Below are 27,684 nucleotides of genomic sequence, written 5' to 3'. Positions count from 1 at the left end.
GCCTCACAGGGAAGCAGATTTTTCTATTGAGTTGGTACCAGGAGCAGTACCAACATCAAATGAAACATACAGGATGAGCACTCCAGATCTAGTGAAATTGAAGTTGCAGTTGAAGGAAATGATTGATAAGGGGTCCATTAGGCCAATTGTATCGCCTTAGGGTGCACAAGTGTTGTTTGTGAAGAAGAAGGATGGTACTCTTAGATTGTGCATTAATTATAAGCAGTTGAACAAGGTAACTGTTAATAACATGTATCCGTTGGCGAGGATTGATGACTTGTTTGACCAATTGAAGGGAGCAGCAGTGTTCTCGAAGATTGATTTGAGATAAGGGTATCATCGGGTACACATCAAAGAAGAGGAAATCTACAAGATTGATTTCTAGACCAAGTATGGGCATTATGAGTTTGTTGTAGTTCCTTTTGGTTTGACTAATGCTCCAGCTACTTTCATGTGCTTGATGAATAGTGTGTTGCATCCTTATCTGGACAAGTTTTTTATTGTATTCATTGATGATATATTGATATATTCTAAGAATGAGGAAGAGCATGTCGAACACTTAGCAGCAGTATTGATATTGCTAAGAGAGCATCAGTTGTATGCCAAGCTTAGTAAATGTAGTTTATTTCATACATAGGTACATTACTTGGGACATGTGGTTTCCAAGGAAGGCATAACAGTGGATCCAGAAAAGATAAGAGCTATCATGGAATGGGCAGCTCCTAGGAATGTGGATGAGGTCAGATCATTCATGGGATTAGCAGATTACTACGAAAGGTTCATTAGGAAATTCTCACGGATTTCCTATCCTATTACATCATTGCAGAGGAAAGGAAAGAAATTTGAATGGACAGAGGAATGTGCAGCAAGTTTTGAGTAGTTGAAGCAGTTGTTTACAAATGCTCCAGTTCTCAAGATTGCAGATCTGGATAAATATTTTTTGGTGTGTATAGATGCTTGCAAGAGAGGAATTGGTGGAGTCTTGATGTAGGAGGGATAGGTGGTATACTATGAATCAAGGAAACTAAATGAGCACGAGCATAACTATGTGACACATGATCTTGAGCTGGCAGCGATCCTCCATGCATTGAAGATGTGAAGGCACTATCTTCTTAGGAGGAGGTTTGTGTTGATGAGTGATCACAGTGGGATGAGGTACTTGTTTGACCAACTGAATCTAAATTCCAGGAAAGTTAGATGGTTGGCCACGATCAGTGAGTCTGACTTCGAGATAAGTACATTAAAGGAAAAGATAACAGGGTTGCAGATTCTCTTAGCAAAAGAGTGCATGTAAATCACATAACAGTTATGAGTTCATATGGGATGGATTTACAGGATTGAGTCTTACAGGCATGACAACAAGATGACAGGTATAGAGAGCTTAGGCACAAGTTATAGCAGTAGGGTACAGGTGATCAAGATGTGGACTAGCGTCTCACAACATATGGTTTGGTCAGATTTAGGGACAAGATCTATGTGTCAGGCAATGGTGAAATCAAGAAGCTTACCTTGAGGGAATTTCATGTTAAGCCATATTCAGGTCATCCATGATATCAGAAGACATTAACAGCAGTGAAGAAATTCTACTTTTGGCTGAATCTGAAGAAGGAAGCTACAGAGTTTCTGGCTAGATGTTTGGATTGTCAACAAGTAAAATCAGAGTGTAGACATCCAGGTGGTCTACTACAGTCGATTTTGATTCCAGAGTGGAAATGGGGGGTCATTTCCATGGATTTCATTACAGGTTTGTCAAGGACATCTAGACAGCATGACTCTATTATGGTTTTGGTTAACAGTTTGACAAAGGTAGCACACTTCATTCCAATGAAGTCTACTTATTCAGCTAGTGATGTAGCACGGGTCTTCATCAAGGAGATAGTGAGGTTGAATGGTGTTCTGAAGAAGATTGTATTCGATAGAGATGCTAAGTTCACTTCCAAGTTTTGTAAGGAATTATTCGTTTGGGTACAGATTTGACATTCAGTATAGCTTATCATCCACAAACAGATGGAAAAATAGAGAGGGTTAATAGGATTTTGGATGACATGTTGAGAATGTATGTTATGCATTAGCAATGAAGGTGAGAAGAGTACCTTCCACTGGTAGAGTTTTCTTACAACAAATGGTATCAGGAGTCACTGAGGATGACTCTGTTTGAGGCAATTTATGGATAGTGTTGTAATACTCCCATCAGTTGGAGTGATCCAGTAAACAAGGTGTTGATAGGACCGGATGTGTTGACAAAGATGGAACAAGAAATGCAAGTTATCAAGCAGAACCTAAAAGGAAACACAAGATAGGAAGAAGATTTATGTACATCAACATAGGTCATTTAAGGAGTTTTAGGTTGGGGAACATGTGTACTTGTGCATCAATCCCAAGAAGAGCTCCTTAAGGATTGGGTCATGTGTGAAATTGGCACCTTGTTATTTCATGGCTTTTGATATCCTTGAGAGGATTGGACCAATGGCCTACAAACTTGTACTACCTCTGACAGTGAAAGTCCATGATGTTTTCCATGTTTCATTGTTTTAAATACATGTAAAGTATGTTGATCATGTGATTAATTGGTCTATATTATAGGTTGATCCAGAAGGAGAATTCCAGTCGAAACTCAGTGCATTTTGCAGTGGAAACAACTCATGCTCTAGAATTGAGCAATCGAGCAAGTTAAAGTGCATTGGAAGAAATTTATGCCCGATGAAACTACATGGGAGATGGTTGATTAGATGTGGGCTATGTATCCTTCATTATTTTCCTGTGAAGACAAATGAGTTTTGGTATATGTACATATTTATTTATGGTTGTTATTGTAAATATTGCAACGACTTGTGTTATAAAGCTCCAATAAGCAGTACGGGGATCATGTTGTTATGTTTGTCATGTTGGTTTTCTTTTCAGTAGGTTGATCATTGTAAATATTGCATCCATCTAAGTTATAAATCTTCATGGGCATTATGTTTTGCTTTTCAACGGTCGCACTAGTTGTAGGTGTCATAGAACACCGAGGACAGTGTTCCCCTAAGGGGGAGGGATCTGTAACAACCCTGGGTCAAAATTTAATATAATAAAGTTAATAAAGGAAAAATAAGACCAACTTCATGGGACACATATTCCAAGTTGAATGTTGGGAAAAACATCCTAGTGGGTGTTCATTTGGTTTATTATGGCTAAAGGAAATTGGAAAAGGCAATGACAAAGGCTTTGAAAAGGAAAAGAGGCATTAATTAGCATTTTATTAATGGAAAATATCAGAAAAGGAAGGTGAAAGGTCACAAGTTGCATGTGAGGAAGAAATTGAAGGAAAATTGAAGAAAATAGAGGCCTCAATGATAAAAAGGTTTATGAGGATCAATTCACAGCTTTTGTGAGTTTAACCTATTCAGTTCAGTTTTGGAGCTCTCTCTCTATTCTATCTCTCCCATAATATTGCACACTTAGAGCATTCTTGGAGCATAGGAGAAAGCAAGGCAAAGGAAAGACAAGGAAGCAAAGGGAAGAAAATATCAAGCAAGGAAGAGTTGGATCAAGCGACTACAACGGGATTACTTGTGGGTATAGAGTTGCATATATGATTTCCTTGCTAGTTTTGGCATGCATGGTACATGCATGTGAGTATTTGGTTCTCTTATTTTCATTGGCATGGGTTTTTCTAGGTGTGACTATGGTTTCAACTTTGCCTTGCCATTTCTGGATAGCCATGGTGTGATGGGGTTATTTCATTTGATTTAGCTTTAGATTGCCAAATGGTTTTGGAATTGGCTGAGGTGGTCTCAGGAAAATTCCCAAGGGCCTAGGAATCGCTTGATCGGTAATAGTGGGATACATAGTAAATCTTGAGGGTTGAGATAGGAAAATTCCTCAAGGTATTAGTGAAGAAATCTGGATGCATCCAAGCTTGTTTAGGGCCTAGTGATTCCTTGACCAGTTTTGGGGGGATTGTGGTAAAGCCTGGTAGTGTATGTTTCTTTGTTTGGGCCTAGGAATTCCTTAACCGATAATGGAGGGATTGCGATAAAGCCTGGTTGTATAGATGAGGGTTTTGGGCCTAGAAATCCCTTGACCAGTAATGGCAGGATATGTGGTAAATCTTGAGGAAGCCTTGGTTTTTTTGTTTTGAATCCCACATTCATGCTTGGAATATGTCACGGGGGTGATTGTCTAAAAGAAAGGTTTTTTTTAGCCTAATCTATGGTCGGATGGTATGTGGAAGTCCCTGACTTGGTTGCCTTTTTCATATGTTAATAAGAGCTCTTTTTCCCCCCGTATTTCATGAGTATTTATACTTATTATTATGCAGCTTTGAATGGTTGTTCTATCATTATTATTATTCTAGTTATATGTTGGTTATAAGCATGGTTTATGACAGACTTTAGTTATGGCTCTCATCATGTTTTTATTAGTAAATGAATGGTTAATGAATGCATGACCTATTAGATGACATTGCAGCTATTGAGAGAAGGCATGAAACCTTCTTGACAATTCTCAACTAAGTATGAGACCCCTATGTTCAGATATGTAATTATGACCTGTAGATTACATGTTCATGATGTGTTTGACGAAATGTCTATCATGGTTAGGATGGTTCAAGTTAAGTCCTTGATCAAGTTTTGAATTAAAGGCTTGTCTTTGTGTTAATTATCATTTCTGAGAGTTTCATCGAGTTCTGGGCATAGGTCTGGATCCTAGCCCTAAAAAAGTGGCTCATATCTTGAGGCCACTGGCACAAAACTGCGTAATTTAGTCTACAGCCTCTCAGAAGTAGCATTATGGGAGTGACTGGAGGGTTATATTCACTAGGAAGCAGGCTTATGGGAGTGACTGGGAATCCAAATCATTAAAAAGTCAAGTTAACTTTGGGGCTAGGCACCTGGAGTGGTTTGTTAGCTCCTAGGGGTCCTGTAGTCCCTGAGGGTGGTCAGTAAAGTTTTTGTTGGACGATTCCACTTCCTTAATTGTACCTAGGAGGTTGAGTCATATCATAGTAAACCTTTGTCACATATTTACCCCGATGGACCGATGAAGTTGGGTAAGTGTGGGTGGAGGTTGTTACATTAATGAGCTTGTTGGAAAGTGTACTCAATAGGATATTAGGATGATTTCTAGAGGGATAATTCAAAATCATGAAAAAAGGAGAATCCTCTACATTTGTTGCTCAACCTAAGAAGAATAAAGGAATAGGAGCTCCATCAAATTCAAGGAAGTCTGCTCCAACATCCAAGGACTCTAATAGGGGATTTAAAATGGATCTAACAAAAGTTGAATGCTACAATGACCACAAGCATGGTCACTATGCCTGAAATTGTGCAAAAAAGAGAAGTGCTCCAAGGTCAAACTACAACAGCAATAGGTTCAATGATAGAAGAAGAATATATGCTCATGTTGATCATGAAGAAGGCCACCATCGTCAAAATATATCAAGGAACTCAAGGTATGATAATAATGTCGCTACCACTCAATCTGAATATTTTCTCATTTTCTCTCTCTCTAGTTCCTCTCCTTTGGATTCATTTGATAGCTGGTTGGTAGATAGTAGGGCCTCTAGACACTTCATTGGTTATCATGAAGTCCTCCCAAACTTGGTTGAGAGGGAGACAAACTTGAAAATCATTCTTGTGGACAATTCTACTTATCATGTGAAGGCCTTTAGTTAGGTTTCATTTCACTTGGATTATGGTGAAACTATAAATCTACAGGATGTTATGTATGTGTCGAGATTGAAAAGGAATCTAGTGTCTATATCTACCTTGGAGGAAAAAGGAATGAAGGTTGCTTTTATAAATGGAAAGGTCCTTACCTAGCCTATGGAATCTCGCTTGAGGGATGCCTTCGCTTTGGGATCAAGAATCAAAGGCTTGTATAAATTTAATAGAAGACCAATCCAAGCAGTGGTTCATGATAGTAATCATCAATGTGAATTGTAGCACCGAATATTCACTCACCTTCACGATGATGCCTTGCTTAAGGTGAGGAATATGGATTCGGGAATGCCCCAAGGTTCAAACAAATCATGATGGAGTATGTATGGGATGTGCTAGTGGAAAGAAGTCAAAGCAGCCATTCCCTTCTGGCACAAGCAGGACAAGTGATAGTCTAAAACGTATACATTTTGATCTATGTGGACCCATGCTAGTGACATCCCTTGGTGGCTACATGTACTATATAATATTTGTGGATGACTAGTCTCGCAAGACATGGATATTCTTCTTGAAGCACAAGGACTAGGCATTTGATATGTTCAAGGACTTCAAGGAACTAAAAAAAAATCAAACAAGGAAGAGAATCAAAGTCTTCAAGTCTCGTAATGGTGGAGAATTCATTTCAAATGAGTTCACTGACTTTTGTAAGAAAGCAGGAATCAAGAAGGAGACTATCGTACCTTACAACCCTAAAAAAAATGGAGTATCTAAAAGAAGAACAAGACCCTTATGGAATTTTCCGGGACCATGTTGCATGATCAAAAGTTTTCAAAGTTTCTATGGAGTGAATATTTTAATACTATAGTATATGTACAAAACATGACTCCTCATCAAACATTGGGTGACAGGACCCCCGAAGAAGTTTTCACGTGTGTAAAGCCTGATTTTGGAAATTTGAGCATGTTTGACTACCCTATATACTTTCATGTGCCGAAGGACAAAAGGAACAAGTTGGAAGCTTTAGGAAATAAAGGTACATTTAGCAGGTATGTGACATTTGATGAAGATTTTTCCCTTGGGACAGCAAGGGACACTCCTCCCCCTGCCAATATTGAAAGGAAGGATGATGTTATGGATACATAAGAAGGCCCTTCTATTCCTGGACCTAAGATTGAACTTGTTGAAGACCCCTATGAACTTATGGGCCCCTTGGATCCCCCTCTATGTGATCCTCCTACCAGGAAGAGGCCATTATGACTTCATGACACTTTACAGGATGCTGAAAAACACACTACTACAAGAGTACCTCCAAGGAAATTAAGAAGCCATCTTGATACCAGGGATATGTTGTAGCTATGAGAAACATGATACAGGTTAAGCCACACACTTTTGAAGAAGCAATGAAAGCGCAGGTATGGAAGGACACTATGGCCAAAGAGTATGAATCAATCATGAATAATTATGTATGGGAAGTGGTTCTTAGACCCGAAGGAAAGTCTGTTGTGACTTCAAAATAGTTATACAAGGTTAAGCATGATGCAAATGGAAGTATTGAGAAATATAAGGCAAGGTTTGTGGCTAGATGTTTCTCCTAGAAAGAGGGAGAGGACTATGATGACATATTTGCATCAGTTTCCTACTATACTATTATTCGATTTATTGTTGCCCTTGTTGCTAGCCAGGGATGGACTCTTCACTAGATGGATGTGAAGACTGCATTTCAAGAAGAAGTATATGTTGAGCAACTACGAGGTTTTGAGGAGAATGAAAGAAAGACACATGTATGCGGGATGAAGAATGCTCTCTAGGGATTGAAGCGAGCCCCTAGGGCTTTATATGCCTGCATTGATAGTTATTTGTTGAAGCTTAGATTCATAAGGATAAATGTTGACTTGATCCTCTACTTCAAAGTTGTCCTAGGTGTGCCTGTGATTTTGGTATTATATGTTGATGATTTGTTCTTGATAGGTGGAGAGCCTCTTATTCTCGAGTGTGAGAGGGAGTTTGCCTTTGAATTCAAGGTGAAAGACCTTAGATTGATCCACTACTTGTTGGGCTTAGAGGTGTTGCAGAGACCTAGCGATATTTTCCTTTCTCAAGGGAAATATGTCATTAAGATGCTAGAAATATTTGGAATGGTAGAGTGCAAGTCCATGGCCACACCAATGGAAATGAACTTCAAGAAGTTATGTGGTGAAGTTGCGGGACCCGATCTGGAAAATCCTTCTGGGTACTGACAGTTGATTGGGGCATTGATGTTCCTTGTGAACACTCAACCGAACATATATTTTGCAGTTAATACTCTAATTCAATTCATGACTAAGCCTCTACATGCACATTGGGTTGCTGCTAAGCATGTGTTGAGATACTTACATGGGACAATTAATCTTGGACTGAGATATATTGTCGGAGATGTGAGACTTCACGAATACGATGATGTTGATTGAGTCAGAAATGTTATTGACAGGAAGAGCACATCAGGGTGTTGTTTTAGTCTAGGATCTGCAATGATATCTTGGATGAGAAGGAAGCAAAAGTCCATTGTTGCCAGCATGGCTAGCTACGAGGCAGGATGGTTGAGGAAGCTCTTTGGAGATTTGTTTGAGCATGTACTAGATATGACAATAATATATTGTGACAACAAGACTGGGATTTGACTTTCAAAGAATCCCATGTTCCACAATAGGTCTAAGCACATTGAGATTAGATGTCACTATATCTGGCATACGGTACAGAGAGGAGTTGTAAGAATCCATCACATTTCTATTGATGAGAAAAAAACAAATATTCTCACCAAGCCTTTGCAAAAAGGAAACTTCTTGGTCTTCAAAGAATGGCTTGGATTGATGGATGTGACCTTCCTGGGTAAAGGCCATGACTGATCAAGAACACTAAGCTATGCTCTTCCCCACTGTTTGAGCTCCTAGGGAGAGGAATTGAGTTGGAGAGCTCCTAGGGTTGAGGGAACTCTTGGAATATAGGATAGTTGTGATCCTTACCTCATGGTAAGTAGTATCCTGCCTATTTTCTGGCAATGGAATAGTTATGATCCTTACCTCTCATGATAAGTAGTATCTTGCCTATTTTCATGATAGTGTGTGTGTGATCTTTGTCACTCATGAAAATTTGGGTATCTTGTCCTATTGTCAAACCTAGGACTTGACAAAGAGTATACCCAAGTATGCATCCTACCCTCAAGTTAGGCTTGTAGGGATTACTACCCATTTGGCCAATGGGTGAGGAAACTTGGGTGTGTGTGATCCTTACCATTTATGATAAGTGGTGTTGTAACATTCTTTATTTTTGATAATTTAGTTTTTATTTATAAAAGAGGGTATAAAAAATATAGAATATAAAATGAAAATGAAAAATAAAAAATAAAAAATAAAAATATGAAATGAAACCCCATCAAAAGAAAATCAAAATTTGTACAAGTGAGCTAATTTAAATGCCACTTCAAAGGAATAAATTACATTGTAATAAATTAAGGTTTTGTGTGCAGCTTGTTTAAATGCCACAACCTGTTTGTTTTTATTTGAATTATATAATTTAATCATGATCAAATCATTTAAATTTATGTTTTAGATTAGTGAATAAGTTCACCAAATTGTTTAATCTTGGTAGAACATCATTAGATAGGATAGAATAGAATAAATGATGGCCTAACATGCTCAAAATTTGGCCAAGTGATGTATTAGATTAGGGTTACAAAGAAATTAAGCAAAGAATTGGTTGCTCCAAATGCGCCAAAATTTTGATTAAGATTGGTTTGATTAGGACTTAATTACCTATTAAAGGTGATTAATTTTGTATAAAGAAAATTTTACAATGTTTTTAACCAGAGTCATAAAACAACAAAGGAAATTTGTCGTGAAGCGCTAATGCGCCGATACCTTTGGACGGTGATCCTCTTCCCTGCCCAAATCAATGGCAGGGAAGCCATTTCACACCCCCTTCGACTGTTGTTCGATAACAACAAGGTGGGCCGGAAAAGCGATTTCTATCATGGCGGGCCCATTGCAATGTGTCACTCCCTCCTTACTTCACACCCCCCCCTTTCCGAAATCAACTTATCCCACTTCATTCATACATCATCCTACCAACGATTATTCCCTTTTCTCGCGCCTTCCATCCACTAATCCTTTCACTCCACGTGTCCATGTCCGTTACATTCCTATCCACCTATCCGTTTATTCCAACCGTTACCAGCTTCCCGTTGGCCATAAATTAATATCCTCTCGTTCAGTAACGGTTTCCTTTTAACGGTTATACATTTCCCGTTATAAATAAACCCATCATTCCCTTTGACTGATTTCCCTGTATTTGTTTTTATTTCTGATTCACAGGTTTCCAAAGCTCGACTACTCCTTGTGCCTGCTTTGCGGCATAACCAGATTTACCATCAAAACAAAACCTCCTCTCTGTTAGGTATTCTTACTCCTAGCCTTCTATTATTTCTTCCACCATTTTTACAAATAATGGCACCAAAAAGAAAAGACCAGCCCTCTGGTAGTAAAACCTCATCGCAAGAAAATCCCAAAGTCATTGATACCCTAGACCTTGACCACATTCCCTTAGCTGACCAATTTTTCAAAATTATAGACATAGAGTGCGAATTCGATATGTTTGAATTGCACCATTGGTTAAAACAAACTTATCAGGACTCAGAAGATGAAATTAACCTATGGGAATCTTTATTTCCCATGTTCATGTTTCCTCAGACCCATCCATTTCCTAATTTAGTCATGTGGTGTCAAGCTAGGTACAATCCCCTGCAGAGAACTGTGGTAGCTCAAAATGGAGACGTTGTGATATTTATCACCCTTGAAACCATTAATAAAATTCTTCTTATCCCTGAGAATGATTCCCTTAGCTTTTTCTCCACTGTTGTCCTAATGGATCTATACCATAAGCTCACTTTCCCCCAAAGAGCTCAAATTTTTTAGATCTTTCTTCCAGAAGATGTTGAACTTCCTAAAAAGAACCCTCCTTATTCAGCATCCATGTTACCTGAAAGAACTAAACATATCATTTCTTTAGTTTCTTGCTTGTTAGGTTACCAAATAGATCAATGGGTAGATGAATATATTCTAGGTTATCTATCCATCTTCTCCAAAGAACACAAACCAACTTTCATGTATAATTACAGTCAATTTTTGGCTAAAAGTATGCATGAACAATTAATGAAAATCGCTACTGAAGGAGTACTCAAATATTCTTCTGTATTAGTGCATACGACCCTATAACTTTACACAAGCAGGATGATCAGCAAGTAAGTCAATTAGTCACACAGTGGACTTCATTGATCAGGAGGAACTCAACTGAGTTCAAATTTTCAGATTTCATTGATTGTTTTATTCATCCAGTTGCATAGATTCTCAACAACCAGAGTGAGCCTAGAATCAGTCCAGAAATTAAAATAATTATGCACCTAAGTGACCAAGCTAAGATAGGAGACTGGTATCTTTACCAGAATTACACAGAAATTAGGGTGTATGGTTGTGAACTAGCTCCATACAAATTGCCTAAATATGTTCCAATGAGAATTTTCTCTCTAGAATATATAAGGCAAATGATCAATATGGATGAGCTACATTTTATTTCAGGGAAGAGGAAATCTTAGTTTAAAATCAAGTCCCAAGTGGGATCATTTATTTGCAATACCAGATCAGCAGGCATTGAAGCAGACTCAATCCTCAGACAGATGGGATTCCAACCAAGTTTCACCTGGTCTTATGACCCATTTAGTATAATCTCCAACTTAAGGGTGGAACTCAAAACCACACCTTACAATCATACTCCAAGACCAGAGATTGAAAAGTACAGAAATCAGGAACAATGGGAGGAAAACACACTTTAGGAAGCAAAAGAACAGATTTTACCTCCTTCTACCCTCCAGACTCCCACTTCTCAAAGAAGGCAGGAAAAGAGGCCAAGAGAAGAATCTTCATCTTCAGCAAAGGGTGCAAAGGAATTCGTTATTTATCAGAAGAAACCAAAGACTGACTCCAAAGGTACTACTACTCAAGGTCAGAAAGAGCCTATAATCATCAATTTGGATGATTCACAAGTTTCTATAGGGTCAGAAGAAAATGTAATCACCACTCCATCCTCCTCTTCAATTTCACAGAATTTGTTGGAGATCAACCAATTTGCAGGAGTAGCTAAGCAAGAGGAGCCAAACATATTCTCCAATTTCCTTGACATTAAACAGAAGAACGAATCTTTGAAGGCAAATATCTATGCTCAATTTTGGAAACAGACGTCCACTTCACAACATAAGTTATTGACAGCCTTTGACTTTGAAAAAGGCAAGATGCAAATGGAATTCCTACAAGCTCAAGTGAATTTTCCAAAGGCTTCTTCAGAATACAAGAAGACCATATTTTCCTTTGATGCCAATCAGATACACCCAATCGAACAGATGGGCATGCACAGACAGTCTAGTGAGATGCTTTTCTCTACCATGACTAACACTGCTATGGCATTATCAAATTAAAGATAGAAAAGTTATCCTCTCTCACAAAGGATAACAGGGTAAAATCATTAGAAGACTTAGTGATCAAAATTGGGTATGATCCCACTGATGTTAAAGTTGCAGAGGACATTATAAAAAAGAAGAATGCAGATATTTCAGCATTAAGGAAGCAACTCAAACTACCTTCTACAGAGGATCCTCAAACTAAGGAGATAGCAAAAAGTGAGCAACACAAAGAAGAAATGCTCAAATTAATCATTGAGCAAAATGTACAAATAAAGACAATGGAAGAGAAAATTGAAAAATTACTTAAAGAAAAGGAAGAATTTTCTCAAGTAGCCATAGCTCCAATTACAACTATACCCATTACAGTGTCAAGGACAGCAGGGGAATCAACATCAGCAACAACAGAGTCTGCACCAACATGAGGTTATTTAAATAAATTCATACAGGAGTTGTCTCTCCAGAGACAGGAAAATGAAAGGCTTCACAAGAAATTCAAAAATCTGGAGACACAAAAGATTAAGAATGATACACTTTATGTTGAATAGATGAAGAAGTCCCATAGATTGACAAGAAGGATTGAAGAATTGTAAAATGAATCATTAATGGCTTGAACCTTGGCCCAAGCCAAGGAAAATATTTGGGCAGATATCAGTCAAGCTATAACAGAAGTTTGGCCCTCCATACAGATTATTTTTTAACAAGAAGAGCTCATCAATAGATGCCAGACAACTATTGAAGAATTTAGAGAACTCCTTAAGGAAAAAACAAGTGAAGCTACAGACATGATTAAAGTGCTCAATTCAAAAACCAGGGTTGAATTGGAAGAGATTTAGATTTTTGACAGGACAGAAACTATTCTGGAGATTAAAAAGGTTTTGTAGAAAAATAATCTCATGACTTAGTTGGAGACAAAATTCCAGACTTTGAAAATCGATGTCCAAAGGTTTCATTTCAAGTTTAACTTACTCAACCAAAGAGGACTGCCAGGTTTGGTGGCACCAAATGACAGGTTAATCGGTTTGGAGGAATATTGTTAAAAGATTTATGCAATTGCAACTAATAAAGCTAAATTTGCAGGAATTAAGGGTCGCCTTATAGGGAAGGAATTCTTAGAGGCTTTGAACTTTGATTTAATAATCAAGCATGAAATCAAACATATCTTTGTTAATAATCCTACTTTTGAAAAGTATATCGAGGTTGATGAAGTCTACAGAAAATGATTAATCTTTCTATACCAAGTGAAGATAGATGGGATCACTTGTGAAATCATCGAGTAGCTTTCATCAACAACTGACAGACAGCAAGGCAACACATTTTGGGTTCCAAATCATCAACAAATTCCTTGAAGATAATGTCAGCAACTCAGCAGTTTTAGAATTCCTATGTTTTTTTTACTTTTTTGTATTTTTGTTAAAGAATGTCTCTAGAAGATCTTTCATTTTGTATAAATAACTCTTCCTTCGAGTTATTAAGGGTTGAACCCTTGGATGAGCTTTCAAAGTAGAATTGTAACTGAACTGGAGATTTGCTTCAAATTAATGAAAGGATTCTGGATTTGCCTGAAATAGTTTGTCTCGAGAAAGATTTCGGCAAAAATCACATGGAATCTCATTTGTCGACGCGTTTCGAACCAACCAGTGTGGTTCATCGTCAGGACAAGTTGAAGAAACAGATCCAGCTTAGCATGTTAAATAGACCGAGCAGAGCCTCCAACGGCTAGTTTGACCAACCATAAATATTGACTAATGGACCGGGATCAAAACATTTTTAATATTAAAAAAAGGAGATAAGTTATATAGGAGACCAATAAATCATTTAAATTAGTGATAATAGTTTATTAATAAATAGTTAAAAATTATAGGTTAATTATTTTTAAAAGGAAAATTAGTTGCAAAGGACCGCTTCTATGAATAAATTAAATGTGAATACGAGTTAAAAGGGAATAAAAATAACTAAATGAATAAAAATAAAATAATAAATAATAATAAAAATAATAACAAAATAAATAACAATAAAATAAATAAATGAATAAAATAAATACAAATAAAAATAAAAATAAAATAAAATGTGAATACGAGTTAAATGGGAATAAAAATAACTAAATGAATAAAAATAAAATAAAAATAATAAATAAATAAATAATAATAAAAATAATAACAATAAATAACAATCAAATAAATAAATGAATAAAATAAATACAAATAAAAATATAAAATAAAAATAAAAATAAAATAAAATACGTAAATAAATAAAAATAAAATAAATAAATAATAATAGATAAATAAATAAATAATAAAATAAATAACAATAAATAATTAAATAAAAATACAAAAAATAAAAATATTAAAGGAAAAATTAGAAGTATAGAGTAATGTATAAAATTAATTTTATTTAAAAATATTATAAAAATTGTGTGTTAATAAAGGTAATAAAGAAAATCAAAGGATGATATGATAGATCGGAAATTAGTTAAAAATATAAGCAGTAAAGAATTAGAAAGGAAATTAGTTATACGGAGGCCCTTAAATAAAATAATCAATAAAAATAATAGGAATGGAAAGAAAGGCATTAGAAGAAATAGGTTGCTATATACACAATTAAAAAAAAAACAAAAAAAACAAACAAACAAACAAAAAAACAAGAAATAAAAATAAAAATAAAAATAAATAAATAATAATAAAATAAATAAATAAGTGAAAATAAAGATAAAAGAACACCAAAAACCAAAAAGGACGAAAAAACGACTAGGAAGAGAGGGCTGGGACCCAACACCTACTGACTTTCCAACCATCCTCTCTATTGAGATTGCTTGGTCTCTTTTCGATCTCAAGCGCTTCCCTGAATTTTCGATGATGGAAATGCGAAACCTTAGCAATAACACTGGCTTCTTCAATACAAACATGATGATTGGTTTTCTCAGCATGTTCAGCCAAAGCGGAAGACTTAGATCTCCTATGCTTCAGATCCGCTGCGTGCTCGCTAATCCTCTGATTAATGGAACGACCAGTCTCCCCAATATAGGGGGTCCCACAGGAACAAGGGATCATATAAACACCCTTCATATCTTTAGGGTCGATGGGATCCTTCACCGATCTGAGGGACGAACGAATGGTGTTCAGGGGTCTGAAGGACACAGGGATACTATGTCTCCTGAGAATCCTACCAATTCTATCAGTGGTCCCTTAAACATAAGGAAGATGGACACCAGGAACACGATCTTTAGGCTCTCTTTTCACCAGAGAATTCTTGGAAGCTTTAAGGAAAGCCCTATGACCCATGTATCTACTGTACCCATTCTCCACAAAGACATCCAGCAGATGGGATTTTTCCTTCTCAAAGCTCTTCTTGTCCGAGATCCTCAGGGCCCGAGTAGCAAGGGTACTAAGAACACCCATCTTTTGAGCCGGGAAATGGTGGGAACTGGCATGAAGATACTGCTCCGTATGAGTTTTCTTTCGAAAAACTTGATGGGCGAGGGAACCATCATCATTCCTAGAAATAAGAATATCAAGGAAAGGAAGGCATCCCTCAACTTCCTGCTCCTTAGTGAACTTAATGGCTGAGGACTGCCTGTTAAGATGATCAAAGAAGAGATCAAGCTCATCCTGGCCATGAGACCATATGACATTGGTGTCATCCACATACCTCTTCCATAGTTTAGGAAGGAGCCGGGAAGAGTTCAGAGCTTTGGACTCAAAATCTTCCATAAACAGATTAGCAACAACAGGGGAAAGGGGGGATCCCATTGCAACCCCACATGTTTGCTCGAAGAACTCCCCTTCAAAACTGAAAAAGGTGGAAGTGAGACAGATCTCAACCAACCTAGCCGTGTCAGGATCCGTTAGGCGGTTGATCACAATCATGGCCTCATTAATAGGGATGCAAGTGAACAGGGAGACAACATCAAAACTGACAAGAATGTCCCCAGGATCAAGCTTAATGTCCTTGAGCTCGTCGATAAAGGAAGCAGAGTCTTTTACGAAGGACTCCGTCCGACCAACAAGGGGCTTAAGCTTTAAAGCCAGGAACTTCGCAAGAAGATAGGTAGGACCTCCAATGGTGTTGACGATGGGCCTTAAGGGGGCTCCTTCCTTGTGAATCTTTGGGAGGCCATAGATTCTAGGAGTAATAGGGTTGCTTTCAATGAGCTTATGGTGCAAGGAACTCAACGAGCCAATGGATTTAATGGCCACAGCCACATTTCTAGCAACCTTCTTCAAGGGATTTTTGGAAAGCTTTTTGTAGTTACCACTATTATGAAGATGATCCAACATCTTGCTGCGGTAATCAACCATGTTAAGAATCACGGCAACACCACCCTTGTCAGCCTTAAGAACAATGATATCCTTGTTCTGGTTTAAGGATCTGAGAGCTAAAGATTCATCTCTGCTGAGGTTACTCTTAGGCGGCTTAGCCTTTCTCAAGGCCACTGCACAATCCTGCCTGATAGTATCCTTTATCCTATCAGGTAGACCTCGGATCCCAAACTCAATATCACAGATAATATCCTCCACAGGGATTTTTCTAGGGGCTAAGGCAAAATTTAAGCCTTTGCCCAAAACTTTAAAAACAGCAGGGGGAAAAACGAAACTGGAGAGATTAACAACCTTATTACTAGAAGGAGAAGAAGGGGTAATACCAGCAGACCGATTTTTCTTTTTATAATTCAAGCTAGAGAATCTTTTGCTCATACCATTAATATTATCATTATTGTTATAACTAATATTAGAATTAATATTATTATTATTATTAATGCAAAAACTATTATTATAACTATCGTAACTACTAATATCATAATTATTATTCAAATTATTGTGATTCTTAATTAGGTTGTTATTAATATTAAAATTAATATTCTTATTATTATCAATGCAATAACTATTATTATGACTATCGTTAATAATGTCACAATTAATATTCAACTTATTGTGATGCTTAGTATTACTACTATTATTATGACTATCGTTAATAATGTCACAATTATTATTTAAATTATTGAGATGCTTTGTATTAATACTACAATTCCTACTTAGGTTATTAGCAACATAAGTGTTAGAATCATAATTAACGTTAGGGCGATCACAGCAATTTTTACCTGAGCTCCTACCGCTGATGAAGAACCGGTCCATCGAAATAGCGCAATCATCGGGTCCAGCGGAAAATCCAACATCGAACGAGGGGTGGGGAGCGGTGATTGAACCCCCGCTGGCCTCCCCAACTCTGTCAGCAGAACCGCTAATAGTGAACCCGGCCGAGTTATCAGAGGACACCGAGCCAACGATCAACGAATTTGAAAACGGCTCCATGCTAGCCACACCCGACTGGTTTGCCAGATCATCAACCAGTCTCCTATGCAGCGCCGATGCATCAGAACTCCTAGTGGGAGAGCGAGGATCTATAGATGTCGATTGGGAACCTTCGGTAACCGGGGAGGCGGAGAAAACACCAGTCAAACCCAGAGACGGATCCGAAACGCAGAGATCCTGAAAAACACCATCGTTGCTGTCCACAGAACTGCGATCAGGATTTCTGGTAACCGGATGGGAGCGTTCTCCCACAACGCAGTTTTCAGGATCCACGATCCGCTGAGAGCCAAACACCAAATTTTCCTCTACGCAGAGATGACCCCGCATGCATCCATCTGGTAAAACCGAACCCACTATAGTTGAATGCAGGCTTGAAGAGAGCGAGGCGGATTCATCAAGGCATTCAGAGGTGTCCAGAGATGGGAAACCAGAGCCCCCCCCCGAATTGCCAGATAACCAATCATTCAACGCAGAGATTTGCCCAGAGGAGATGCAGCTATGGGAAGAAGCTCCAACCGCTCTATTCAGAAACTCTGAGTCCCCAGCTAGCCTAAGAAATTTGGAGGCTTGTTTCTGCTTACGAATCTCCTCTACCCTAAGAGACTTTAAAGCAGAACAAGCATCTATTCTGGCCCAAAGGGAGGCCGAAAATAAGTTTCCAAGATCCAAATGAAGATCCAAAAGAACCCGAGAAAGCTGACTCAAGGAATTTCTGACCCTACTGATCTCCGCCCTTATTAAAGCCAGACTCGCCTTAAGGAAAACCTGATGGTTTCGTGGAGTGTGAAGGCGGTGCTTAATCCGGGCGAAGATAGGAATGATGGAGGAGTCTCTGCAACGTTTAAGAAAAGCTAGATCCGATTTCAACCTTGAAACCTGCAAGCGAGCCCGTTCAAACTGACGAACTTTGTTAGCAGTGGCTTCTCCGTGCAGGGATTCAATAATCGAGTTTAGGCTTTTGTGATCCATATCAAGTTAGAGAAAGATTTCGGCGAAAATCACATGGAATCTCATTTGTCGACGCGTTTCGAACCAACCAGTGTGGTTCATCGTCAGGACAAGTTGAAGAAACAGATCCAGCTTAGCATGTTAAATAGACCGAGCAGAGCCTCCAACGGCTAGTTTGACCAACCGTAAATATTGACTAATGGACCGGGATCAAAACATTTTTAATTAAAAAAAAAGGAGATAAGTTATATAGGAGACCAATAAATCATTTAAATTAGTGATAATAGTTTATTAATAAATAGTTAAAAATTATAGGTTAATTATTTTTAAAAGGAAAATTAGTTGCAAAGGACCGCTTCTATGAATAAATTAAATGTGAATACGAGTCAATAGAGAGGATGGTTGGAAAGTCAGTAGGTGTTGGGTCCCAGCCCTCTCTTCCTAGTCGTTTTTCGTCCTTTTTGGTTTTTGGTGTTCTTTTATCTTTATTTTCACTTATTTATTTATTTTATTATTATTTATTTTATTTTTATTTTTTATTTTTTTTAATCGTGTATATAGCAACCTATTTCTTCTGATGCCTTTTTTTCCATTCCTATTATTTTTATTGATTATTTTATTTAAGGGCCTCCGTATAACTAATTTCCTTTCTAATTCTTTACTGCTTATATTTTTAACTAATTTCCGATCTATCATATCATCCTTTGATTTTCTTTATTACCTTTATTAACACACAATTTTTATAATATTTTTAAATAAAATTAATTTTATACATTACTCTATACTTCTAATTTTTCCTTTATTATTTTTATTTTTTGTATTTTTATTTAATTATTTATTTATTTATTGTTATTTATTTATTTATTTATTTATCTATTATTATTTTTATTTTATTTTTATTTTTTTATTTATTTTTATTTATTTTATTTTTATTTATTTATGTATTTTTATTTTATTTTTATTTTTATTTTATATTTTTATTTGTATTTATTTTATTCATTTATTTATTTATTTATTTGATTGTTATTATTTTTATTATTATTTATTTATTTATTATTTTTATTTTATTTTTATTCATTTAGTTATTTTTATTCCCATTTAACTCGTATTCACATTTTATTTTATTTTTATTTATTTTTTTATTTTTTTATTTTTTTGTATTTATTTTATTCATTTATTTATTTTATTTTTATTTATTTTGTTATTATTTTTATTATTATTTATTTATTTATTATTTTTTTTATTTTATTTTTATTCATTTAGTTATTTTTATTCCCTTTTAACTCGTATTCACATTTAATTTATTCATAGAAGCGGTCATTTGCAACTAATTTTCCTTTTAAAAATAATTAACCTATAATTTTTAACTATTTATTAATAAACTATTATCACTAATTTAAATGATTTATTGGTCTCCTATATAACTTATCTCCTTTTTTTTTTTTTATTAAAAATGTTTTAATCCCAGTCCATTAGTCAATATTTACGGTTGGTCAAACTAGCCGTTGGAGGCTCTGCTCGGTCTATTTAACATGCTAAGCTGGATCTGTTTCTTCAACTTGTCTTGACGATGAACCACACTGGTTGGTTCGAAACGCGTCGACAAATGAGATTCCATGTGATTTTCGCCGAAATCTTTCTCTAACTTGATATGGATCACAGAAGCCTAAACTCGATTATTGAATCCCTGCACGGAGAAGCCACTGCTAACAAAGTTCGTCAGTTTGAACGGGCTCGCTTGCAGGTTTCAAGGTTGAAATCGGATCTAGCTTTTCTTAAACGTTGCAGAGACTCCTCCATCATTCCTATCTTCGCCCAGATTAAGCACCGCCTTCACACTCCACGAAACCATCAGGTTTTCCTTAAGGCGAGTCTGGCTTTAATAAGGGCGGAGATCAGTAGGGTCAGAAATTCCTTGAGTCAGCTTTCTCGGGTTCTTTTAGATCTTCATTTGGATCTTGGAAACTTATTTTCGGCCTCCCTTTGGGCCAGAATAGATGCTTGTTCTGCTTTAAAGTCTCTTAGGGTAGAGGAGATTCGTAAGCAGAAACAAGCCTCCAAGTTTCTTAGGCTAGCTGGGGACTCAGAGTTTCTGAATAGAGCTGTTGGAGCTTCTTCCCATAGCCGCATCTCCTCTGGGCAAATCTCTGCGTTGAATGACTGGTTATCTGGCAATTCGGGGGGGGTCTCTGGTTTCCCATCTCTCGACACCTCAGAATGCCTTGATGAATCCGCCTCGCTCTCTTCAAGCCTGCATTCAACTTCAGTGGGTTCGGTTTTACCAGATGGATGCATGCGGGGTCATCTCTGCGCAGAGGAAAATTTGGTGTTTGGCTCTCAGCGGATCGTGGGTCCTGAAAACTGCGTTGTGGGAGAACGCTCCCATCCGGTTACCAGAAATCCTGATCGCAGTTCTGTGGACAGCAACGATGGTGTTTTTCAGGATCTCTGCGTTTCAGATCCGGCTCTGGGTTTGACTGGTGTTTTCTCCGCCTCCCCGGTTACCGAAGGTTCCCAATCGACATCTATAGATCCTCGCTCTCCCACCAGGAGTTCTGATGCATCGGCGCTGCATAGGAGACTGGTTGATGATCTGGCAAACCAGTCGGGTGTGGCTAGCATGGAGCCGTTTTCGAATTCGCTGATCGTTGGCTCGGTGTCCTCTGATAACTCGGTCGGGTTCACTATTAGCGGTTCTGCTGACAGAGTTGGGGAGGCCAGCGGGGGTTCAATCACAGCTCCCCACCCCTCGTTCGATGTTGGTTTTTCCGCTGGACCTGATGATTGCGCTATTTCGATGGACTGGTTCTTCATCAGCGGTAGGAGCTCAGGTAAAAATTGTTGTGATCGCCCTAACGTTAATTATGATTCTAACACTTATGTTGCTAATAAGCTAAGTAGGAATTGTAGTATTAATAAAAAGCATCTCAATAATTTAAATAATAATTGTGACATTACTAACGATAGTCATAATAATAGTAGTAATACTAAGCATCACAATAAGTTGAATATTAATTGTGACATTATTAACGATAGTCATAATAATAGTTATTAAAGAATATTAATTTTAATATTAATAACAACCTAATTAAGAATCACAATAATTTGAATAATAATTATGATATTAGTAGTTACGATAGTTATAATAATAGTTTTTGCATTAATAATAATAATAATAATATTAGTTATAACAATAATGATAATATTAATGGTATGAGCAAAAGATTCTCTAGCTTGAATTATAAAAAGAAAAATCGGTCTGCTGGTATTACCCCTTCTTCTCCTTCTAGTAACAAGGTTGTTAATCTCTCCAGTTTCGTTTTTCCCCCTGCTGTTTTTAAAGTTTTGGGCAAAGGTTTAAATTTTTCCTTAGCCCCTAGAAAAATCCCTGTGGAGGATATTATCTGTCATATTGAGTTTGGGATCCGAGGTCTACCTGATAGGATAAAGGATACTATCACACAGGATTGTGCAGTGGCCTTGAGAAAGGCTAAGCCGCGTAAGAGTAACCTCAGCAGAGATGAATCTTTAGCTCTTAGATCCTTAAACCAGAACAAGGATATCATTGTTCTTAAGGCTGACAAGGGTGGTGCTGCCGTGATTCTTAACATGGTTGATTACCGCAGCAAGATGTTGGATCATCTTCATAATAGTGGTAGCTACAAAAAGCTTTCCAAAAATCCCTTGAAGAAGGTTGCTAGAAATGTGGCTGTGGCCATTAAATCCATTGACTCATTGAGTTCCTTGCACCATAAGCTCATTGAAAGCAACCCTATTACTCCTAGAATCTATGGCCTCCCAAAGATTCACAAGGAAGGAGCCCCCTTAAGGCCCATCGTCAACACCATTGGAGGTCCTACCTATCTTCTTGCGAAGTTCCTGGCTTTAAAGCTTAAGCCCCTTGTTGGTCGGACGGAGTCCTTCGTAAAAGACTCTGCTTCCTTTATCGACGAGCTCAAGGACATTAAGCTTGATCCTGGGGACATTCTTGTCAGTTTTGATGTTGTCTCCCTGTTCACTTACATCCCTATTAATGAGGCCATGATTGTGATCAACCACCTAACTGATCCTGACACGGCTAGGTTGGTTGAGATCTGTCTCACTTCCACCTTTTTCAGTTTTGAAGGGGAGTTCTTCGAGCAAACATGTGGGGTTGCAATGGGATCCCCCCTTTCCCCTGTTGTTGCTAATCTGTTTATGGAAGATTTTGAGTCCAAAGCTCTGAACTCTTCCCGGCTCCTCCCTAAACTATGGAAGAGGTATGTGGATGACACCAATGTCATATGGTCTCATGGACAGGATGAGCTTGATCTCTTCTTTGATCATCTTAACAGGCAGTCCTCAGCCATTAAATTCACTAAGGAGTAGGAAGTTGAGGGATGCCTTCCTTTCCTTGATATTCTTATTTCTAGGAATGATGATGGTTCCCTCGCCCATCAAGTTTTTCGAAAGAAAACTCATACGGAGCAGTATCTTCATGCCAGTTCCCACCATTTCCTGGCTCAAAAGATGGGTGTTCTTAGTACCCTTGCTACTCGGGCCCTGAGGATCTCGGACAAGAAGAGCTTTGAGAAGGAAAAATCCCATCTGTTGGATGTCTTTGTGGAGAATGGGTACAGTAGATACATGGGTCATAGGGCTTTCCTTAAAGCTTCCAAGAATTCTCTGGTGAAAAGAGAGCCTAAAGATCGTGTTCCTGGTGTCCATCTTCCTTATGTTCAAGGGACCACTGATAGAATTGGTAGGATTCTCAGGAGACATAGTATCCCTGTGTCCTTCAGGCCCCTGAACACCATTCGTTCGTCCCTCAGATCGGTGAAGGATCCCATCGACCCTAAAGATATGAAGGGTGTTTATATGATCCCTTGTTCCTGTGGGACCCCCTATATTGGGGAGACTGGTCGTTCCATTAATCAGAGGATTAGCGAGCACGCAGCGGATCTGAAGCATAGGAGATCTAAGTCTTCCGCTTTGGCTGAACATGCTGAGAAAACCAATCATCATGTTTGTATTGAAGAAGCCAGTGTTATTGCTAAGGTTTCGCATTTCCATCATCGAAAATTCAGGGAAGCGCTTGAGATCGAAAAGAGACCAAGCAATCTCAATAGAGAGGATGGTTGGAAAGTCAGTAGGTGTTGGGTCCCAGCCCTCTCTTCCTAGTCGTTTTTTCGTCCTTTTTGGTTTTTGGTGTTCTTTTATCTTTATTTTCACTTATTTATTTATTTTATTATTATTTATTTATTTTTTATTTTATTTTTTTTTATTTTTTTTATTTTTTTTGTGTATATAGCAACCTATTTCTTCTGATGCCTTTCTTTCCATTCCTATTGTTTTTATTGATTATTTTATTTAAGGGCCTCCATATAACTAATTTCCTTTCTGATTCTTTACTGCTTATATTTTTAACTAATTTCCGATCTATCATATCATCCTTTGATTTTCTTTATTACCTTTATTAACACACAATTTTTATAATATTTTTAAATAAAATTAATTTTATACATTACTCTATACTTCTAATTTTTCCTTTAATATTTTTATTTTTTGTATTTTTATTTAATTATTTAATTATTTATTGTTATTTATTTTATTATTATTTATTTATTTATTATTTTATTTATTTATTTATCTATTATTATTTTTATTTATTTATTTATTTATTTTTATTTTTATTTTTATTTATTTTATTTTTATTTATTTATGTATTTATTTTATTTTTATTTTTATTTTATATTTTTATTTGTATTTATTTTATTCATTTATTTATTTGATTGTTATTTATTTTGTTATTATTTTTATTATTATTTATTTATTTATTATTTTTATTATTATTTTATTTTATTTTTATTCATTTAGTTATTTTTATTCCCATTTAACTCGTATTCACATTTTATTTTATTTTTATTTTTTTTTTATTTTTTTTTTTTTTTTTTTTTTATTCATTTATTTATTTTATTGCTATTTATTTTGTTATTATTTTTATTATTATTTATTTATTATTTATTATTATTATTATTTTTATTTTATTTTTATTCATTTAGTTATTTTTATTCCCTTTTAACTCGTATTCACATTTAATTTATTCATAGAAGCGGTCCTTTGCAACTAATTTTCCTTTTAAAAATAATTAACCTATAATTTTTAACTATTTATTAATAAACTATTATCACTAATTTAAATGATTTATTGGTCTCCTATATAACTTATCTCCTTTTTTTTTTTATTAAAAATGTTTTGATCCCGGTCCATTAGTCAATATTTACAGTTGGTCAAACTAGCCGTTCGAGGCTCTGCTCGTTCTATTTAACATGCTAAGCTGGATCTGTTTCTTCAACTTGTCCTGACGATGAACCACACTGGTTGGTTCGAAACGCGTCAACAAATGAGATTCCATGTGATTTTAGCCGAAATCTTTCTCTAACTTGATATGGATCACAGAAGCCTAAACTCGATTATAGTTTGTCTCCTTATGAGTTTTTCTTGTGTGTTCATTTCATTATGTTTTTCTTCATGTATTTAAGTCTTTATGCAGAAATTTGGGTAAGATAAAACTGAATACCAGTCCATCTTAAATCCCCTGTGAAGTTATAAACAATAATTAGATATTAGTTTATAAAATTGTTTGTTATTATAAACTCCTCTATATCTATAAATTGTCACACCCGTCTGCATAAGATTAAATACATTTTGTTGAGCAAGTAAACATTGTTTACCTACATTCTTTCTTATAATTAATTAAATATTCAGTTTGAATATTTAGTAAGTTGTAATTCTTTAAAACTCTGTTATTCATTCAATTAAAATCAATTAACTATTTGAAGACAAATAAACAACCCTTTCATTTTATTTGGAAATTGTTAAAGTTTAAGCACATGTTTTCAAATTGTTCATAGGATTGGTCATCCAAAAACTTTAAAACAAACCAAACATTTTAGATGCTCTGACATGATTAATTAACCTAGAATCGTCTCAGAGGACAACAAGTGGTATCTCTCCCAAGTGATGGGATGTAGGTGTTCTACCACTTGAATCTTGAGGGTCAAGGTGGGAAGATCAACAGAAAATAGGATAGATTTGATCCTTACCTCATGGTAAGTAGTATCATGCCTATTGTCCTTGGATATACGGTGGTAGATTTATCTCCCCTATGGTGATTCTTCTTCTTTAGATTTGAATGTTTAACATATGAGCATAAATGAGCAGAGATGAGATATGATATGATAAAATGATGATGATGACGAGACAGTTGAGATGAGACTTATGATGCAATCGGTAATTCCTCCCTAGTTGAGAGGGAGTGTTGAAATTTGGTAGCTCAGGGAGAAATTTCCACCTTTGGGAAGCCCTCCTCACCCTCTGGAAACCCAACTCGACCTTGGAAGAATTTAATTTGCTAAAGGAAAAATATTATTTTTGACGTGGAACCACATAATCACAAAAAGTACAAGTCAGCCTAGGCAAGGAAATTCGACCTCATCACACATTCATATTTTCTCTTGATTGGTTTGATTAGCTCTGAAATTGCAGGTCTAAGTTCAAATGTGCGAAGGAGATAGAGGCACTTCTAATTTAATCAGCGTTGACTTGATGTTTGGGATTGGTTTTACTAGCATTGACTTTGAAGCTTTTGAACTTTTTTGACCTAATTTTGGATCTGTGTGGAACGCTGAGTAGATTGGGATCTTCACCCGAAAAATTTAGACCATTATTGACCGAAATTTTGAGCTAGGTTTTCCACAGTTAAAGTTTTGCTTTGACCAAATTTGAAGACATAATTTGAGGGTTGATTTGACTAAGTTTGACTAAAGAAAGGAGATCGCATATTTTGACTGGTTGAACGAAATATTTGGGAGCTTATTTCACCATTGACCAGGTTTGGTTAAGGCATCGTTAACTACTATTGATTTTGACTAGAATTTGTGGGTTTGACTTTCAACAAAGTTACTGATCAAACGAGAACTATTACCTCAAAACGAGATCTCTAGCCGAAAAACCCCAAAAAAACATGAAAAATAGGTTGAAAATGAAAAGTGTTGATGCTGGAATAACATTTTTTTCGGAGTAAATTTTCAACATTTTTTAAAAATGGCAGTAAAAACCAATTTTTTTTGTGCAAAGACACCCTGAAAACGAAAAGTGTTGATGTTGGAATAACGTCTTTTTTTTCAGGGTAAATTTTCAACACTTTTTAATAATGACGTTAAAGATAAAATATCATCGATTCAGAAAAAATTTAAATTTCCAACATTTTCAATCATGACATTAAAGATAGAATACCACGTCTTTGAAAAAACTTAAAATTCCAACAATTTGTAGTCATGGTGCTAAAGAAAAAATACTTATAATTGTTTTCAACTACAGCATTAAAGATAAAATATCATGCCTTAGAAAAAGCATTAAAAGCTTGACAATTTTTCAACCATGGAATTAAAACCAAAGTTTATGACTATAAAAAAAGACCTCAAGTTTTCAAAATATTTCAAGCATGACATTAGGTAAACAAACTATGACTAAAAAAACTTTAAAAATGAACACCTGAATGAAATAGTTATTATACCAAGAGTAATTTATTTCTTAAATGTTAAATGCATAGCGATTTTAAAATCTTAGCCTAAGACAACTTGATACATTGCAACAAAAATTTAAAAATCAACCATCAAATTAACACGCAGTGTAGGTGAACTCGACCCATTGTAATGAAAACTTAAAGACCAAACACGAAATTGACATGCTGTGAGGCAAACTCTATTCATTATAATGGAAATTTTAAAATCAACTATCAAATTGCACATAATGGGATTGCGTTGCTAGTCGAGCATCAACACGGACCCTACAAAAAAAAAAAATTCAAACATTGGAAAAATAAAATAAAAAAAACACAAAAAATTATTAAAAAAAAAAGCACTATAAAAATGTAAAAACAAAAAAAACAAAATTAATTTGTAAAAAGTAAAAATAGGGGGATAATATTAAAAAAATACGTAATTGAAGAAAAATAAATAAATAAGACACCAAAAACAATTATTTTTAAAGCTAAAAAAATAAAAATAAAAACCTCATAATTAAAAATTAAAATTAAAACAAATTTTAAAAATTAAAAATTTGGAAAATTCAAAAAAAAAAATGAATATATATATATATATATATATATATATAAATTTAAAAAAAAAAAATCAATAAAAAATTAAATAAATATAAATAAAAATAAATAGATAAAAAGTAAAAAATAAATAAATAAATAGGCCCCTTGGCGACCTAGGTCGATTCTCGAAATCGACCTAGGCCGTAGTGCCTCGAGTCTGGCCGG

Source organism: Pinus tabuliformis, chromosome 3_2 (assembly GCF_031772625.1).
Source record: "Pinus tabuliformis cultivar Carrire ecotype Pingquan chromosome 3_2, CPIR1, whole genome shotgun sequence".
NCBI classification, from domain to species: domain Eukaryota; kingdom Viridiplantae; phylum Streptophyta; class Pinopsida; order Pinales; family Pinaceae; genus Pinus; species Pinus tabuliformis.
Note: the sequence above shows the minus strand (reverse complement) of the source record.